Source organism: Lagenorhynchus albirostris, chromosome 17 (genome assembly GCF_949774975.1).
Source record: "Lagenorhynchus albirostris chromosome 17, mLagAlb1.1, whole genome shotgun sequence".
Classification (NCBI taxonomy): domain Eukaryota; kingdom Metazoa; phylum Chordata; class Mammalia; order Artiodactyla; family Delphinidae; genus Lagenorhynchus; species Lagenorhynchus albirostris.
Window position 1 is genome coordinate 65,225,286 of NC_083111.1, and position 20,955 is coordinate 65,246,240.

General features: G+C 36.2%; 1 pseudogene; it reads right to left on the bottom strand.

The window, feature by feature from the left end:
• Positions 1 to 239: 239 nt before the first annotated feature.
• Positions 240 to 20,955, bottom strand: part of LOC132507979 (metalloendopeptidase OMA1, mitochondrial-like) — a 42,644-nt pseudogene continuing 21,928 nt past the window's right edge.

The window sequence follows — 20,955 nt, forward strand, 5'->3', positions numbered from 1 at the left end:
TTTTTTTAAGTGTAATATAAATTTATTCTGTGACATTTTTCTCATTGAAAAATTTTAAAATAGATTAAAATAATCAGTGGTTCATAAAAAATAAATACATCAGAGGAATTTAGTTAACGCCTGTAACATAGATGGCTTGACCCTGACTATCCACTTTTGTTTTCATGTCAAACATTTTTAATAAAGTAATATAAAAATGATAGATTGCTGCATTCTACACGTCCTGTGTCTCAAACATTTCAAATCAACTTCCAGTCTTTTTTCTCAACTCTGTATGTTAATGGCATTTGCTCCTATTTTTAAATGGGAAGAGTATCCTTTTTTTTTAACAGTGATATTTAGGTCTTCTTTTTCTGCTTCTTCAAGAAAATGCTTCATGCCAAGTTTGAATAGTAATTGAGGGTCTGGTCCAGACAGCAGTAGGCAATTACAGAGAGCCAGTGGTAAGAATCTATCAAAGTGCTCAGCTCAATTTCCATGACAAGGGTGTGTGCATAACCATTCTGGAAACTTGGGATGACCATGGAGGCTACCTGCAAATTTCATCTGCTGCTGAAACACTGGACTGGCTCTGACATCCACACAAGACTTTGCAGCAAACTATAGTCCAATTTTGTCAACTTCAGCCTCTAATATTCTACTGTTTGGTCAATCAAACATATACTCTTGCAATGCGGACTTTCTCAAAAGTGCCCAACTATCTCAAGGACAAACAGCCCAAATCACTGTGTGAAAAATCAGACCTAAGAAATCCAATAAATCAATCAAGCTAGTCTTTTATTGCAGCCTGCCCAAGTACTGCACGTTCTATTTCATAGCCCAGAAGGAAGAAAAGTTGATGAATATCAGTTCCACTATGTAAAAGCTCAGTAAAGATAAACATTTGTCCATTTGGAATCACAAAGAAAGTGCTGGCTCAGCACATATACTAAAATTGGAATCACAAAGGCATTTATCTGGGGAATCAACCACATGAATAATCTCAGAGATCCGTAGGATATCTTTACTGTGCTCCATTAGATGACAAACCACGTCTTGTCCTTAGCAGTGGTATTGGTTGTTTTTCTTTTTCTTATTTTATTGGAGTATAGTTGATTTACAATGTTATGTTAATTTCTGCTATACAGCAAAGTGATTCAGTTATATATACATATTATTTTTCATATTCTTGTCTTTTATGGTTTATCACGGGATACTGAATATAGTTCCCTGTGCTATACAGTAGGACCTTGTTTATAAATCTTATATATACTAGTTTGCATCTGCTAATCCCAAATGCCAAGGGGGAAGGGTGTGAGGGAGGGAAGGATTGGGATTTGGGGCATCTTTCTGAGTTAGCATATCATTTTAAAATTCTTCCATTCATGTTTCACGTTCCAGTACTGATAAAATTCTGAAATGTTCTTTTCCCAATTATAGTAGCTTGCTCTTTCCTATGACTGGACTTACTCCAGCTGAGTAAAATAAAACAACTGCAAGTAGCAATCCAAGTAATAACTTCCAATTTTTGTCTTCTTTATACTTTCTTTAGATAGTTCCTTCTGATTAGGAGGAAGTATTTGCCACCATTTCCTTATTTCCCTGAATACTTACAATGATTACAAGTAGTTTCTGCACTGGTTTAAGAATTATCAATAAGAGAGGAATCGGTCAAGTTGAAACTGTGAAATGTGGAAACTCCTGATGTCTCTTATGGGAGAACAATTTGGAGGACACAATATTGAAAGAGCAGGGATGAACACAACTTCTTTTATCAGTAGGTGCTTTGAAAAAGAGTCATTCTATGCAGTAATTTTTGTGTAGTCATCCAAATTTCCTTACATCTGGTACTCTAGAGGCATCCTGTTCTTTTGTTATTGAAAATCCTATGGAAATAAAAGTTTCCAAGCAGAAAAGTCAACTTACCACACTGATTTATTCCCAGGCCCTGATACTGACTTACTATATGGTTCATTTGCACTAAATGACAGTCTGGTGAGGTTACAGCTAGTGTGTTACATTTTCTCCAGTTGGCCAGTGAATTAAATCAGAAGAAAACACAATTTCTACTAGCGGACTACAATCCACAGATGAAGCTTATCTTTCTTTTGCTTGATTTATCCTAACAGTGGCAAAAGTGATGAGTCCCTCCAATTAGTGACTGTGTTTGTTTATTTGCTTTTCTGGTTGAGTTAGTAAGCTTTGCAATTGTCTATATCTTTTTCTCCCTTACTGTAAACTCAATGAAAGAAAGGGTTTTGGCTTGATTCCCATTAGAACACCAACACCAGACACAATACCTGCAAATAATAGATGCTCAGTCAATACGTTGAAGGAAAGAATGTATGAACAAGTAAAGCTGAGTTTTCTTTTTTTTTGCAAATCTGATTCTTGAACGCTCATTAGATCACTATGGATAGTCAATTAGCCTTGAACTAGAAATCAAATACTCAGATTCAAGGCACTATTCCATCCATTTTTATTATCTATCCTTTCATAAATCGTGAAAGCTCTGAGACTCAATTTCCCTACTTGAAAAATGAGTAGAAATCAATCTCACCAGCTAATTCTACTAAGATCTGGAGACTTTATCTACATAAGGCCAATGAAAGCACTGTGAGTTTTAAGCTGCTGTATAAATGCGTGATCCAACATGGCGTGTCACACTGACATCAATCAGGGAAATAATTTACAAAGTGAGTGGGAAGTGTCAGGAGGTAGAGAATGCTTAATTTACCAGAATTTTCAGGGCAGTATGGTATATAGTTGGAAAAAACGTTTGATAAGCTACATGAGCTGTAAGTGCAATCCCTTACCACTCCCATTCATGTTCCACTTTCAAAGAATACCCAATAAAACTTTCTTGTAGGAAGAAGTTCTCCACTGGACTTCCCTGGTGGCACAGTGGTTAAGAACCCACCTGCCAATGCAGGGGACACGGGTTCGAGCCCTGGTCCAGGATCATGCCGCAGAGCAACTAAGCCCATGTGCCACAACTACTGAGCCTGTGCTCTAGAGCCCGCGAACCACAACTACTGAGCCCACATGCCACAACTACTGAAGCCCGTGCACCGAGAGCCCATGCTCTGCAACAAGAGAAGCCACCACAATGAGAAGCCCACGTACTGCAACAAAGAACAGCCCCTGCTCGTCACAACTAAAGAAAGTCCACATGCGGCAATGAAGACCCAACACAGCCAAAAATAAATAATAAATAAATTAATTAATTAAAAAAAAAAGAAGAAGAAGGTCTCCACTTAATTGCAGATCTTTCGAAAATAGGGTCCAATATAAGTATGGAGCCAGAGGTGTGTTGCTTGAGGCACAGAGGGTGAATTTTTTTCTACAACTTTCCCTAGAAATTAATCAAAGGGACAAAATTTTATTTCTTTAAAGTAAAACTTTGAGATGATGCCTGCCTACCAAAGATACCAAATCAAAAGTCTGCCTGGGATGTACACATATTGTAATGGTCCAACCTCATATATAATCATGTCAGAATCATCTTGGACTATATCAGACCTAAAGAAAATCTCATCTTTGTTCTATAAAGTCAGAATATATTAATGTAGGTGAGACCAAGCTCAATCTTCTTAGCCAAAAAGTTAATCTCACATAGTAATGTGGGGACAAGCCCGGAGCCAAAACCCAGTATTCTACCTCATGCAGTACGAAATGTTTTACAAGTGATTATATTTTAAGTATTGATTAAAAAGCATTGGACAGATCAGTTCTTTGTACCATGTTTTTCCATTCCTTTTTTCCAAATGGATGGACTACATTTAAACTAGGCCGATGAAAACTGGTAACAGCTTGCTAATGGAAGTCAGAATCTTAGCTCATTTTATTCAAGTGTCCCTTCATTTATTCCTTAATTCATCAAACATGTATTAGATGCCTAAATGGTCCAAGCATCTGGAGTTGCAAAGGGAATTACAGTAAATACAAACAAACATTGTGTGTATGTGTGATCTGAAATGTTTACTAGTTACGGTCTGAGATAAGAAACATACCAATAAGTAAAACATTTGGCTCTTGGGCTAATTTCCAAGGCAATTTCGAAAAAATGTCTATTTTCTGTGTTCCCTCTTCACAACTGTGTTGAATCTGGAATATAAAGCCACTAGAGATTTGACCACAGTATTTCATTTCTCTTATACAAATTCAATAGAATACTGACATTCAAATTATGCCTACTCTCATCTTGATACATTTCCAAGATTACTTGAAAATTTTAAAACAGTTTGAAACATGCATTAATTCATTCATTCAGCAAACATTTACAATGCTCATCATGTGTCCTGCACAGTGAATAAGTACTGGGGGGTTAAAACACAAATGAGCCTGCTCCAGAAGAACTCATTATTTGTAAAAAATATGGCTAACCTAATTTAGAATTTACTATATGACTACAAAGATAAAATTGGGAGGGTGCTTTGAAATGCCTTTCTATGGCTATGAAAAATTTGTCCAAGATCTTTGGCCCTCCTTACAATTTTCCTCCCTAGCAGCTTATTTTCTAATAAGTTTTCTACCTTTCCCCTTCTCCTTCTCCTTTCTCTTCCCCTTCCCTCTCCCCTTCTTCTTCCTCCTCTTCTTCCCCTCTCCTTCTTTTTCTGCTTCTTTTTCTTCTTCTCCTCCTCCTTGTCCTTCTCTTCTTCCTTCTTTTCTTTTTTTAGTGGATGACCCTCTATGTCTATGACTATATATGAACTGGACCTTCATCTGACTGAGTAGTTTTAGATCTATGTTTCCAGAATTCTTTAGAGCTTTCTGTGGAGACTCCTTGGGGATGACTAATCCAGTGGCATTCCAGGCTCACTTTCTTCACCTGATCTCTGGCAGCTTCACAAAGAACTGCTATTTAAATTGGGGCTTTGAGAAAATTTCATTTGAAACAAGAGTTCTTAGACATCTTTAAATTTTAAAGTCACTCTCTTTCTTGTCTAATTTTTATCTTTGGAGGATAAACTGAGGCAAACAGAGGAGAAGTGATAGTATCAATACTATATAGCTACCTAGAGAGAACTATATTTGAACATGCGTCTTTCATTCTCAGATGCTCATCCCTTTAGGTTATTTTAGGCAACAGTTCTCCTCTGCCACATTGTCCACTGTAGAGGTAGAAATCTCTGTCTGGAATTGTAATGACAAGAGTGTCACCATGTGCTGTGTGTTTCCCCTCAAGTGTAAACTTAACTACCTCTTAACTTCCTTTTAGCTTTAATCAGGAACACTCTGTCCATAATTTTCAAAATGTAATTCAATTTAGAAGACATGAGCTATGAATTTACTAAATTGACTATGCTAGTTTGTAAACACTAGGTTAAAATATATATATAATCCTTGCAAAGGAGTTTCTTATCAACTTCTTTAGGGATTGGGGATGCAGACATGCATACATCTTCAGTGAAACTATATCTATATTAGTGTCTTGTTGTTATGAGTTGAATTGTGTCCCTCAAAAGACATGCTGAAGTTCTAACCCCCAGTACCTCATAAAGTGACCTTATTTGGAAATAAGGTGATTGCAGATGTGACTTATAAATTAAAGTGAGGTCATACTGGAATAGGGTGGGGCCCTAATCCAACATGATTGGTGTCCTTATAAGAAGATGGCCATGTGAAGACACAGAGACACAGGGAGAACACCGTGTGAAGATGGAGGCAGAGATTGGAGTGATGCACCTATAGTCAAAAGAATACAAAAGACTGCCAGCCATCATTAGAACCTAGGAGGACGTCATGGACTAGATTCTCCCTCAGAGTCCTCAGAAGAAACCAAACCTGATCTTGACTCTCAAATTTCAGACTTCTAGCCTCCAGAACAGTTAAACAATAAACTATTGTTTTAAGCCACCCAGTTGGTGGTATTTTGTTATGGCAGCCACAGGAAACTTATACACATGCGGAAAGTTCACAGATGAAGAAGCCATTATCAACCTTGCCATGTGTCTGGCACTCTGCTGGGAGAAGCTGACATTTGAGTTGGGCACTCAGGAGGAAGTTGGAGTCAGCCAGAGAGAAAAGGGAATATGCGTGTTTACAGCACAGAAGAAAGCAGGAGCAAAGGACAGGAGTTGGAAAGGTCTTTTGGTGTTTGAGTAATGCTGAGTAGCTCTGTATAGCTCCAGTGTGGAACATAAATTGCTTGGTGCTTGGGCAAAGACTGATGCAATGCCCTTTTGCAACAAGAGTTTACTTAAATCAAGAAAAACTTCAAGTTTTGGAATCACTGTGTGTTTGTGTGTGTGTGTGTGTGTGTGTGAGTGTGTGTGTGTGTGTGAGTTTAAATATGTACTTATCCCCAGATGGTTTTTCTTTCTTTCTTTTAATTTCTTTTTAATTATGGCAACTATTCTCCAAACATGTTTTTGTTTATCTCAAACTAAGTATACAGTTTCAACATATGGAGCATATTTTGTTTTACTTCAGTTTATCTTAAGAAATCAGCTTTCCTAACTCTTGTTGGCAGTGAACCCAAATGATTTCTTACTTTTTCTTTCCCTCTCTACTTTCTCCTTTTTTCTTTTCTCTCAGTTACAATTTATCTCGATCTCCCTCACTCTCACTTTCTCTCCTTTCCTCTCTCCCTCCTTTCCTCCCTTCTTTGCTTTTTTCCTTCCTTCCTCCCTACTAGCTTTCCTCCTTCCTTTCTCCCTTCCTTCTCTTCCTTTTCCTTCTGGGAGGTCACAAAAGATTTCCCATGTTGATGAACCAGCTCATTTAGTGGCAGAAACCAATAGTTCCTTGGCTTGTGGACATTTAATCAGCCTAGAAAATACACAAACTGGAAATAATGTTAGTAAACAAGTCAGGGATATTATTTGCTCTTTCATTTATAATATTATGAACCTGGCATTCTAGTCTGTTCATAATCTGAGCCCAAACTATATTACCACCCTTAGTTTTGCATGATGTGTTTTCAAACCTCAGTGTATTTGGATCTCCTGTTCTTCCTTTTCTTAGGAAGCTTATTTTCATCTTCTCAGCCTACAGCACTCCACTTACCCTTCAAGATCCAGCTCAAATATCCCTCCCTTTAAACGCATTTTATGATGCTCACTGGCAGAATTAATCTTTTTCTCCCCTGGATTCTCCTAGAGCTTTGTACATTCCTCTATCTTTGCTTTATTATGATTGGTATTTATTTTCATACATGTCTCCTCCATTAAACTGAGGTCAAAAATGGTTTCTCATTGTCGCAAAATCTGCTGTGTCCAATAGGCACAAAGCACTTCATAAATTCTCACTGAAGACATGCTTGAGTGGAAAGAGATTGCTATCCTCATACAAGAAACAAAAAGCTTGTCTTTAATATCCATGCAACTCTTCCTTAAAATCATTTGCAAACTTCCCAATGTGAAGGGCACTAGAAATGTCAGAAACTGAGCATTTGAAGAGAAAGCCACTTAGAAAGCTGAGTATAATATTGATAAGGAAAAATAAAATAAAATAAAATATTGATAGTGGAACTTATCCTTTCTTGGTGTGTATATTCATGTAGCAGAAACTGGGCATTCTAGTGGACTTCAAGTACAGTGTAGGAGCTCAGTGATATATTCATGAATGTTTCTGCAGTGTCACTAGAAGAAATAGTTTTACCACTCATACCAATCCTGAAATCAGTTACACTATGTTGAGATAGTTTATGAGTGCAACTGTGCTGTAAGTGACTCATGAGGTCTGCCAGAAGAATGAAAGTATAAGTAGGGGCACATGTGTCATGTATACTTAATGTCTGTACTCCCTCAAAACAGAGCCTATGTCTTTCTTCTTAAAACCCCCAACACATTACTTGACACATTGAATATGATCTACAAAGGGCTTTTGAATGAATGAATGAAGATTGTCTAACCTGATACGTAGCAGGAATGCAAAGTCACAATCTTCATGGTTGCAGCTCTATAATTCCTGCATCTGTCCATTACTATTAGCATTTTCAATGACTTTGTGATATAAGAAACTTTTTAAATTATATTGCATGACCCTTAATTTCAGCAACTTATTTCCAGCATCAATGACCTTGATCATGACCTTATCTGTCCTTCAAGCATTGCTTAATAGAAGTCTGTGCACCGAGTAGGGATAATGGTCCATGGACTAAGTAAGCATAGGTTCTGACCATGTTACTTACAATGACTATAGTCCCCTATCCCTAACTACGTCCTTCTAACAAGGGCCTTGGAAGTCTCAGTGATATAAGCTGCTAAGGAGAAAAATGTGGAGAGGATAAAACAGATGAGGTGGGTTCTGGTCCCAAGTAGGGAGGTATAATGGACAGTAGCATGCGTGGTGGAGGGTCTGATATAGGAGGAGGAATAGAGGTGTAGTGGTGGTGTACAGGGACCCATAGGCACCATGGATCAGCCTCACCACACCACCCCCCGCAAGTCACTGTTCCCCTCCCTGGGGTCCTCACCTTCATTTCTCATGGGCAAATTGAACAGTTTCTTATCTTAGAGCAGTAAGAGATATTTACATGAGTATGACACATTTTCACTGAAGAGCTTGTGTTAGGGTGTGCTTCTGCCCCATGAGGACAATGAGATTTTGTTACCTGGGAAAACACTGTAACTTTCCCATACCTGGGTATTCCCATCCTCATTGGAAAGGTGGTGTGTGAAGGAACTGAGATTACAAATGAGGAAGAGTTTATAGAATGTCAAATGCTACAGAAATATGTCTTGATTATTATCTTGATATTGTCCTTAAGGTAGGATAGGATTGGGAGATTGGGACTGACATATATACACTATTGATACTATGTATAAAATAGGTAACTATTGAGAACCTATTGTATATCTCAGGGAACTCTACTCAATGCTCTGTGTAATTGACCTAAATCAGAAGGAAATCTAAGAAAGAGGGGATATATGTATATGTATAGCTGATTCACTTTGCTGTACAGTAGAAACTAATACAACAAGATAAAGCAAATATACTCCAATAAAAATTAATTTTAAAAAAAGGTAGGATAGGATTTCTCAAATGAGGAAACAGTCTCAGCCAGGTCAAGGACCAGAGATGAAGGATCACACAGCTTACCAGCAGCAGAGTTCTAGAACCTGGTCTTGTTACTTTCACTCCAGTCTGTTTTTATTTTTGCTTCCCCCATGCTCATCCTCAGAAACCAGGTTGTCTCTGATGTAACAACATATGAACTTTAGTTAGGAGATGTTTTTTCATTACAAAAGGGTAACCTTACCTGTTACATTCATGATCATTTAGATAGCTTGTTTTCTTTTAGTTTAAACCTAAAATTAAATAATCTAAATAAGGAATATACTTTTATAGCTAGAAGGGAATTTTCTGGTTAAACGTCTCACAGAGCTGGATCCTGAGGCTCTGAGTGGTTGATAAATAGCTTACCTGGTGACAAATGAACTACAGTGGTAGCACCAGTGCAATAGCCCCTTGCCCATGCATGTCACCAGGCCCCGTGCTGCCTTTCCTTTACAGAGCACCAAGTTAAATCAAGAGATAACAATCTTCAGAAGTAACATTAAACACTTCACACAGTACCTGACAGTAGACTCCTAAACCCCCAACACAGTCAAGCCAGGAGTCTTAAGAACATTTACATACATATTTGGAAGCTGTATTCAGCAAGCAATTGTTCTTAGGCACTCTGAGTGAAAGAAAATAGTTTTGATCGGGAAGGAGATGAGTCACTATCCCCATATCTTGCATTGGAAAGAGGGTGTGGTGCAGTCCTCACTAGAAAGCAAACCTGGGAGGAAGGTGGGCAAGACTCCCAGGTGGAAATTTGTTGTCTTTGCTGCAGGACCACTCACCTACCAACCCATCAGTCACCAGCTTATATGTTTCTCTCCACTGCTTCCTTCACTCTCCAGTGGGGAGAATTCTCCTCTGTCCTTTGGCTCATGAAACAACCTGGGTTTCTCTGACTCTCCCCACTTCAGCTAAGAAGCCCACATTTATGTTTAATCAAACTACAAATGCAGAATTGTCAGTCTCTGGGTGGCTTCTTAGAAACAGCCAGAGGCTGCATATTTGATGCTTTGAAGCACATTTTCACCCCAGGAGTTAAGCTAATGTCTGTTGAGAATTGTCTCCAGCTCTGTCACTGTTGAAACAGAAGCTCCTCCATAAACCCCACTTTTATGCCACGAAAAGACTCCACTCTATGCTAAGACGTTAAGAATAGTTAGGGGGAAACGTTCTAGTCATTTAAAATAAGAAATCAGCAAAACTTCCACAAACCTTCATGTTAACATAGTGATTCCTAATTTACAAAGCACTTTCCCCTGGCTAGCCTTGCCCCTGTTTGACTTTAAACCACAGAACAACTGCATTGGTTAGAAAGAGTTTGTTGTGGAAATCTCCCTTACACTCCATCCAGTTCCAATGACAAAACTCGGGTCCTTGAAAAAGCCATGCTCCTCTCACCACCAACATCTGCTCCCACTATTTTCTCTTTCAGGACTTCCCAAGGGAAACTTGCCCACCCTCTTCCCCTCTATCCCTACTCCAAACATTCCTTATGTGCATAGGAATGAAACATAGAATCATGTTTCTATCTTCCAGAGTATCTGAAATCAGTTTCTGGTTATTCATTTTTCAGTATGCTTATTTTAATATTTGTCACCCTATAAGGTTACACATCATTTCTGTGCTTAGCTTACTATTATATCTTTAGCATATGTCTAGCATATAATAGCTCAATAAATACTTCAGAATGAAATGAATGACCACCACCCACCTTTCTTTTCAACTGAGAAATCTGAAGCTCAAAGCAACATGCCAAATGTCATGTTACTAATAAGGGTTTTTGATGTCAGAGAGACTTGAAATCTCCAATTTCAAATTTTAGCATTGGCATTTACTCATTTGGGTGATTTTCTTTAAATCTCTGGTTCTCTTTTCTTTTATCTGTTAAATTCATATAATAGAAACTAAAAGGATTGTAAGTTCTATAAGAAATAAATTACATATTGTGTTTGTGTACTCAATATACCCTTAATAAATCCATTCATATCTTTTAAGTCAATTAGTTGGACCACTGATCCTAGGCTATGAAGCTATTTCTATATATTTCAAAGTCATCAATATCTCTTCTTACAAGAGGAAAATCTGAAGCAGAGGGCAAGTAGTCAGTGCTAAAAGCAATTGTTTCTCTTTATCTTTTCTCCTTTAGCTCATAACGTAGTGACAGAAAAGACTGTGAAATAAAATTTTCAAGGTAATAGAAATAGAAGCATAGCATCTTCCTAAATGCCTGGTATAATGCTTGTTGCACTGTCAATTATTCACATTAACAAGGATTGTTTGAAAGACAAGCCCAAGATGGAGATGTTTAGGAGAAAATGAAGAGTTCTCATGGTAAAATCAAAGAGTGAAGTCACAGTGTTTTTACTGGCAGATTTGCTAAGGTATGGAGCTAAGGAAACAGCCAAGATATTAGTTAAAGAAGTTGTCTGAAGAGAAGGCTTATGCAGTTTAAAACCAAAAAAGGAAAGAAAATGAAAGAAAGAAAAAAGAACAAAAAAGAAATAAAGTAAGCATTAAATATCAAGAGATGTTCCACTCAAGTTTCTTGACAGTTAATCTTGTGTTTGATCCACAAGGCCACCTGTGTTGCTCTATAATATTATTATGTCCAATGTATAATTTATATTTTCTGTACTGTATTCCAAATCTATTAAAGGCAGAACACAGACCAAAGATATATATATATAAATCGCAGCATAGAAATAGCAAGGGAATATAAAAATATTACCCTTCAAATATTCTATTTCAGGCTGAAAATGAAAGAAGGATATTGGAAAACCCACACGTATATGACTTAATATATATTATCTAGTTCATTTAACTTCAAAACTGCTTTAATACAGCTACATTAGAAGCAGTAATTATACATATTTAAAACTTTGGCCGGAGAGAGCTGACTGAGAACATTGACATGGGTAACAAGATGTTTGTGTAAGAGAACATGCAGGGGACTTGGAGTCAAAAGGAACTGGGATCAAATTCTAGCTCTGCCACTTATGATCTCTGTCATACTAATGTTAGAAAATGAAATCTGGGGTTAGTAATGCCTACGTTGTAGGATAGATATGAGTGAATAAGGTTGAAATAAGATTGAAAATAATAATTATTGAAAATAATATGAGTAGCTTCTATATACTAATACTTATAATACAGTCTACATTTAATAAATACTGTCTTTTTCTCCCAAAAGCGTTTGTTGTTTTTAAATAGGAGAGAAAAGATAAAGTATCTTTGAAATACTAAATGATGTGCATCAGCCATGCTGCTGGAAACAAGAAAGTAAATGTGCTTTGCTTATCAGGATGGTGCCACTGTCATCTACCATGCACCTGTTTCTTTCCTTCTCCTCCACCTTTACCTCAACTATTGAAGTAAAAAAATGATTGCGGTGATACCAAGGCCTACCTTATTCTAAAGGAGACTGAGGTCATACAAACACGTCCAAGCAAGCTGGTGATCTTCAGGAAGGAAAAGAATTCAAGCATTTTTTATTCTGCATATATAGACACCCAAGTCATTATATTTTTCTTGACTTATTGCACTGGCTAAAACATCTATTACAATATTGAATAGAAGTGACTGAGTATTCTTCTCTGTTCCTAACTTTCAAGGGAAAGCATTTGGGTTTTTTACCATTAAATGTGGTGTGAAGTATATGATTTTCATAGATGCCTTTTATTAGACTAAGGAATGTGACTTCTATTTCTAGGTTGATGAGACCTTTTTTTTTCAGGAATGGATATTGGATAGTGATACATGTTATTCTGCATCTACTGAGATAATCATATTTTTTAGCCTGTTAATCTGGTTAATTAAATTGATGAAGTCAAATATTAAAATATTAAGCCAATCTTGCATTACTAGGATTTAACAATTTTGATCATCATGTATTATCCTTTTATATATGATTTGACTTAAGTTAGCAAAACTATATTAAGAAATTTTGGATGCATATTCATACGGAATATAAATCTGTAATTTCTTTTTCTTATAATTTCTTTGTCTGGCTTTGGTATTCAAAGAACACTATCCTTATAGAAAGATTTGTGTTGTGTTCTTTCTTCAAATTTCTGGAAGAATTTTTAAAGAATTGTGCTTTTTCTTTCTTAAATACTTGGTATAATTCACTATTAAAACAGCATGGCCTAGAGTTCTCTTCGTGTGAGGTTTTTCACTATATTTCCATTTTTAAAATAAATATAGTGCTGTACAGGTTATTTATATCTGCTTTCATGAGCATTGGTATTTATTTTCTTTCAAAGAATTTTTCCATTTCATCTAAGTAATTGAACTCTGCAAGCATTTTTAATTACTAAATGTATAAAGTAATTATGAAAAGCAACCTGAAAGCTTTTGAAATTTTATAAAGAAATAGATTATGGTACTTTACTGCTTAAATCATCCTAATACTTTCTATTGAGCTCCCTACTGAATTCGAATTTCATATGAATCTTGTAATGCAGCCCATTAATTATCTTAAAATTTGAAGTTTGCATGACCTGCAAGTTCCTCCGTGATCTTATCCTTCTTCCCTTGGCACTCAGGCCTTCTGTTTCCCATACCTACAAAGTTATCTCCCACAGCAGAGACTTCACAGTCATTTCTTCTGCTGGAATATTTTTTCTATGATTATTATATGGCTGGCTGCTTCTCAACATTCAACTCAAATATGACATCCCTAGGAAGTCTTTCTTGGCTATGCTAGTTAGAGTTGTGGGCTTACTATGCACTGAAATAGTAAGAATTCTAAGATGACGCACAATTACCCATACCCACGTACAATCCAGTCTTTTTGAGTGTGGATAAGACCTGTGAATACGTTAGAATATCACTGTCATGATTTATGCCATGTTGTTTGGCACAAGTGAGTATGCAGATGTAATTAAGGCTCCTAGTAAGTTGACTATAAATTAATCCAAAGGGCCATTATCTTGGGTGGTCTTGACATAATCAAGCAAGTCCTTTGAAAGCAGAAATATTCTTCTGTTTCTATGGGAGAGGTAAAAAATCATTTTGTGAGAGAGTCCACAGAGAGTCATATGGCATAGACCTCAGGATGGCCTCAAGATGCTGAGATTACCTCTGGCCAATAGCCAGTAAGAAAACAAGAACCTTAGTCCTACAATTGCAAGGAACTGAATTCTGCCATCAACATGAATGTGCTTGGAAGAGGACCCTGAGCTCCACATGAGACTATAACTCCAGTTAGCATCCTGATTTCAGCTTGATGAGACCTTGAGCAGATGGCCCAGTTAACTCATGCTCAGACTTCCGATCTAGGAAAACTGTGAGTTGATAAATTGTTCTGCATTAAATTGCTAGAATTCTAGCAATTTGTTATGCAGAAATAGAAAATGAATACACCCAAAGCCACTCTCTATTACACTGCATTATTTTATTTTCTTCATAGCTTAAAACTTTGAAGTTATATATTTTCTTGTTTATTTCAGTATTTACCCCAGAATATACATTCTACTAGAAGAGCAATTTTGGTTGTCATTCTGCCAGGTTGATTCTTGCCATTCTGGCTATTTGAGAGGTAGATTGGAGAGAATTATAAATCTGTTTCTGTTTTTCTGTTTAAAAAAGAGAAGCTAATATATACTGCATAATATTGAGATTTTTCTCAGTGGGACAAAATAATCTTTCTTTGGTATTCTTCAATTTACTAAATAATTAAATATGAAGGAAAGTCTAAAACTTCTTCAAAATGAGAGAACCAAGACAAGATTTCACATAAATCAGAGGCATGTAGCTCTGTTATTTTTCAAATAATACAATTGTTTATGGAAGCCATGCAACATTTCAGAACAGAATTTTATTTTGCATAATGAATATACATAAAATTTTTTTTGGATTTTTCCCTCTGTTGTTATTGTGACCACATGTGGTGATGGTGCCAGAACATTCCTCCCTTGTGTGTTTCATGCCCAAAGTGATCCTTATACTCAGGGTTTCCAGCATATCTGTCTGTTTTGTCAAGTCTTGCTATTGTTATCCTGAAAAGGTAATCACAACTGCCTGAGCCAAAGAGGAGGGAGAGAGAACCACATGATTGTCTTTTATCCTCCTACGGGAAGAATTTAACTCCTTTACTTTTACTGAACTAGCAAGCAAAAAATACACTGATTAATTGTTTTTAAATCATCATACTTCCAGGTAATATATCCCCTTGGGTAAAAATTCAAGTCTAGAACTTTGTGGCCCATTATATTCATGTTCAAAATCTTATAGCTAAACAAAGAAATGTTGCATTTGTTATCACCTTGAATTCAGGTGTATTGAAACATCCAACCTGTACTCTTCCTGAGTGTCTAACATTTGTGGCTGTTAGCAACTGCAAACTTGTGAAATATGCAATGTCACCTTCAAATTCCAGGTCTTCAAAATGTTACAAGATTATATTGGATAAACATGTTTTGCCTTCAGCTGGTCAAGCTGCTTGGTAAAAGCCCTAAACCCCAAACTCTCCATTCAAACCAGTTTCAGTAACATCAACAGAATCCATTCCAAGATTTCAAACATGGTAAACATCTTCAAACGTATGTCTAGAAGTACTAATATCTTTTTTGTATGAGTTAAAAGATTCTAGAAATTACTCTATTCAAAATAAATACATTTCCCATTGATCCTCATTGGTACCTAAAATTTTACCATTAAATTAAAAAAAAATTTTTGTGCTCAAGATTTACTGTTTACAAAATGATGGGAAAGTAATACACCAAGTCCCTTGTGTGTTTGCAATTTGTTCCCTGAAACAGAAATCTAGCTTAACCTGGTAGATAGAAAAGCATATTGGGAAGGGAACAACCAGGCAGTCCAGGCTTAAATCTTGTATCTTATTGAATGAATTTCTTATTGAAATGAAAACTTCTGGACCAGAGTATCCTCACATGTTAAAACCTAATTCAATAACGCATCTTACAAGACTGTCATGAATATGTTACATAATGTAAGAAAAAGACCAAAACAAAACATGATTATTAGTAGCTATTATTGTTTTTATTTTAGGTGACCTGCTAACATTTATTGAGTGTTCTCTATAGACAGTCTATACATACATAGAGATGGAATAGGTTTGTTTTATGTGAATTCCAGGACAAAATAAGAATCAAAGAAGAAAACCATAGGGAGAAACAAAATTTACTTCATTCTAAAGAAAAGAAAAAATAAATTATTATTAATCATTTTAGTATTGTTGCTATTACTTATTGACTGACTCCTTTCTATAGTCAAGTTATTGTGTTAATTGCTTTCATGGATTATCCTATTAAATTTTCACAACCCAACATTTATTACTATTTTTTGGAGAATCACACTGAGTAAGTTCACAAAGAGCTTTGCAGCTATGACCTGATCTCAGGTATGTTGAATTACAGGAAGGTGTTGATCAGAAACAAATAGACTGCCAGATATTTCTCCAGCAAAGACAGGTGTATTCATGATCAGCAGAGAATTGCAATTTGGGGTCTGCAACCATGAGACACAGGCAAGTCCTCCACACAAAGGAGAATGTTTTTATAGAGAGGAAGAGGAATTTGGGAAGTCTATCTTAAACAAAGAGCCTATGGCTTTTCATTGGCCGAGTCCTTGCAAAGAAAGAAGAGGAATCTCTTCTTCCTGTTGGGCTTTGCTATGTTCACAGGGTGTGAGAGCACCCCCTTCTGGTCTCCCAACTCTATTTAATTGAGGTTTCTTTTCATTAATTTTTTTCCAGGGGATAACAATGGGATCTGTAGGACAGCTAACTTGGAGGTACAAGGTAACTCTCAATTAGACTTTGTATAACCTCACTTAAGTTGCTAAAGATTTATTAAAGTACAGAGTCTAGATTCAATGTCATGGAGGTCTTACTTGACCCCAGGACATTTATTTCACATGGACATTTGGGGAGTTTTGGGGATGTGATGCCAATCACATGGTAGTAAAAGTTGGGAGTATTTTGTGATATTGTGATTTACAATAAGAAATGCTTATTTGGTCTTTGTCCCCTCTTCTGGCACAGACCTCCATAAAAATCTTGGAACTTCTTAAGTGATAAGAACAATAAAAGCGTCTTTTGTTATGTTAATGAGGCGGCTTTTGGAAAGAACTTAAGGATGAGAGCCGGTTGCCAGTGGATCCAATCATGTGATTATAGGGTTGGAACTTTCAATCCCATCCCTCTGACCTTTAGGGAGAGAGAAAGGCTAGAGATTGAATCAATCCCTAATGGCCAATGATGTAATTCATCATGCCTATGTAATGAAGGCCTATAAAGACCCCAAAGTATGGGGCTTAGAGAGCTTCCTGGCTGGTGACTGTGGAGATGGGGGAGAGTGATGCACTTAGAGAGAGCATCAAAGCTCCACACCCTTTCCCTGTACCATGTTCTGTGCATCTCCTTCATCTGGCTAATCCTGAGTTATATCATTTCATAATAAACCTATAATCTAGTTAGCAAAATGTCTCTCTGAGTCTTGTAAGCTGCTCTAGCAAATTAATTAAACCCAAGGAGAGGGTTGTGAGAACCTCAAACCTATAACCAGTTGGTCAGAAGTATAAATAACAACCTGGGCTTGGGACTGGTGTCTGAAGTGTGTGGGTGTGGGTGGAGGGGCTACTGAACACATAACCTGTGGAATCTGATGCTCTCTCTGGATTGGTAGTGTCAGAATTGGATTGAATTCTTGGACACCCTGCTGGTGTCCCAGAATTGCTTATTGGAAGTGTGAGGGAACACGACCACCACCATCATATGGAAGTGGGTCTTAGAACACCAAAATAATTTGCAAAAATAATTGAAGACAATAAGAGAAGGACATAGCTGTGGATCAGAAGATGGCTATACATACCATATGACCATACCATATGATGACCATACCATAAATACATATCTAATGACGTTTAAAGCATACCATGAGAAGATTAGTTTTAAAATGACTTAGAAAGTATAAATAACTTTATAGGAACTACAATAAGTCTCTAATAGAGTAGTTACATTAAGGAGATAAATAGTATATAGATGATAATTTTTAAAACATGTCATGTGGCATGAGATCTAGAGTTACAAGACTTGAATTAGAAAATTTATTTTGCTATCTATGTTACGCTAGTTATACTATGCTGTATCTATTTTACTCATCTTTGTAAACTTAGACAATCCGTTTCACCTACCATGAATAAGTTTCCTTCCCTGTAAAATGAAAATATTATCTTGACTAAGTTATGTAATTACTGACCAGGGTAAAAAAGAAAACAAGATAGCATATATGAAGATACTTTATAAATAACCCAGTGATCTGCAAATTTATGGAGTGCTGAAGATGTTGATGATCATGGCGGAGGTGATATTGTTGCTGCTAATGGTAGTGATAATGGCCAAGCAATTCAAATCAGCATGACCCTATAAATAAGTTTATTGATCTGTAAATTGTATCATCTATCTATCTATCTATCTCTCTATCTATCTTATCTGCTTATCATCATCATCTCGGGGGCCAGAAAGGCCCCTATAATTGTCAAAAATTGGGACTGATTCTGTTCAGCAAGTATTTAGTTAAGCTTTAGTCAAACTATATCCATAGAGGGCAAGAGATCACCCCTGAAAGCCTGGAAAGCTGGCTACAAAAGTTAAACTTGATCGAGATGGCTTGGGTACTTTTCTTGGTGGACCTTGTGAGTTTTTGCACATCTGTGTAGATTGGGCAGCTGCCCAAGGGGTGTGGCTTTAAGTATACCAACATGAACACATGTCATGCAGATAATTTTCTGGTCTTTTGAAATGGTGGTATTGAGACAATATTAATGGAACTTCAATATCAACAGATTTGCTTGATTGTTCTTCTGGTTACAAACATAGAGATTTAATTGTTCCTTTCCAAAAAACAATTTTTAATGAGAGAGGAAAATGAAAATCTTTAGTGGAGAAGAGAATATTGGAAGAAGGAGTTAACACTTTCAGAATGTAAGTGTAGGTTGCAAAGCAGGAATTAAGTGGAAAGAAGATACTTGAATCAGACAGCAATTGATTCAGTTCAAGGATTCACTAGGGTTTAAATTCCTGAATTTTAGCATTGTTTTGGACTAGATGATCCATCAGAATAAAAATGTCCATAGTTTTAAAATAAGTAATCGCAGTACATACTTCTCTGAATTGGTGGAGATCAAATGAAATAGTATATGAAAATTGCCTTCTACAAAGTATTGTTTATCCTGCCTTACCCAAAATAATTTATTTTCTTCTCAATTCTGCCAAAGTCCCAGAAATTATCTTTGTGGGTCTTACATTCTTTTAACACACAATCTTAATTAGATTATTAATTTTTATATTTATAATAAATTTATTTATATTTTCCTATGTTAATTTTATTTTTATTGCTATAATTTAATTACCAAGCATTTATTGATCCCATTATTAGGAATTGTTGCATTTGTATGTGAGTTTAGGATGTGAGAACAGGACATAAAACAGGAGATGTTTTGGGAAAATGTGTTTTAATTTGATGGTCAGATATTGATAATGACTGAACAGTACTCTTATAGCTTACATTTGATATTTAGTGGAAGAAGAATCTAACATGTGTTGTTCTTCCAATATGACTTTTTTTTTTTTGCATGATCTGTGGAAACTTACAAAATCATGAAATTTTAGGTTTTAAACCTGAAAGACACTTAAGGAAACAGTTTGTGTAACCCCTCAACTTATAGTTGAAGAAACTAAGGCCTTGTATTTATAGATAGTGTCTATCATCCAGGTTACAAAATAGAATATATAGTATGATATGTACTTATGTATAAATAACCATAGATAAAAACAATCTGGAAGATAATATGCAACACACGGGGAGATCAGCTTGGTGCTTTGTGACCACCTAGAGGGGTGGGATAGGGAGGGTGGGAGGGAGGGGATATGGGGAAATATGTATACATATAGCTGATTCACTTTGTTATACAACAGAAACTAACAAAACACTGTAAAGCAATTACACTCCAATAAAGATGTTAAAAAAAAAAAAAAGGTAATATGCAACATGTTTCTTGACCCCAAGGCTATCATCAGGAACATTCTTCCTCATTCCTCCTTTGCATTCTTTAAGTAAAACCAATAGAAAAAAACCTCTTCTTACTTAAGATTTCTGCTCAGTTGGCCTTCCTCAGAGAGGCCCTGAACCTTCAATCTACGTTTAATACCCACGCCTTTGCACGGTCTGTGGAATGGAATGCAAATAGGACTTCTCTAATGTCAGATTTTACATGTTAATTTAAAAAATAATTGTGGAAAGAACACAACTTCACACCAACCTTCTTAGTAAATATTTAAGTGTACAATGTATTATTGTTTACTAGAGGTATAATGTTGAACAGCAGATCTCTAGAGCTTATTTATTTTACTTGATTGAAACTTTATGCCCATTGATTATAATTTCACCTTCTTATGTATTATTCTCTCATTAATATCTGTATCCCCACTAGACTATATATTCCAATAGAGCAAGGGCACTGCCAGATGTTTCTCACCATTGAATTTCCAGTCTTGAACATAAATATTGGCTCATTGTAGATGCTTGATAAATATTCATGGACTTAACAATACATAACAATCAAAATACAATCAAATGCCATTTTGAAAACATCCTAAAAATTCTAGAATTTCCAGAGCAATTTTTCTGACTACATTTGTCATTCTGGTGGTCTTTAGAATCATGTCAGTCCCCAGTTTATTCCTAATCATAAATATTTCTGAAAGAAATCTGAGATACCTTTTCTGACTGTATTGCAGTGCAACTGTGCACATGCGCGCGTGTGTGTGTAAGTGTGTGTGCTGAGAAAGAAAGGGAGAGAGAAGGAAAAAGGGAGAGAGAGGGAGGGAGAAGAGGAAGAGAAACAAAGCATTAGGAAGCAGGGTTAACTTTTTGCAAAAAAAGGGAACAAATTCAGTAAGAGAAAAAAATAAATATCACTTACGGTAAAACACTAATA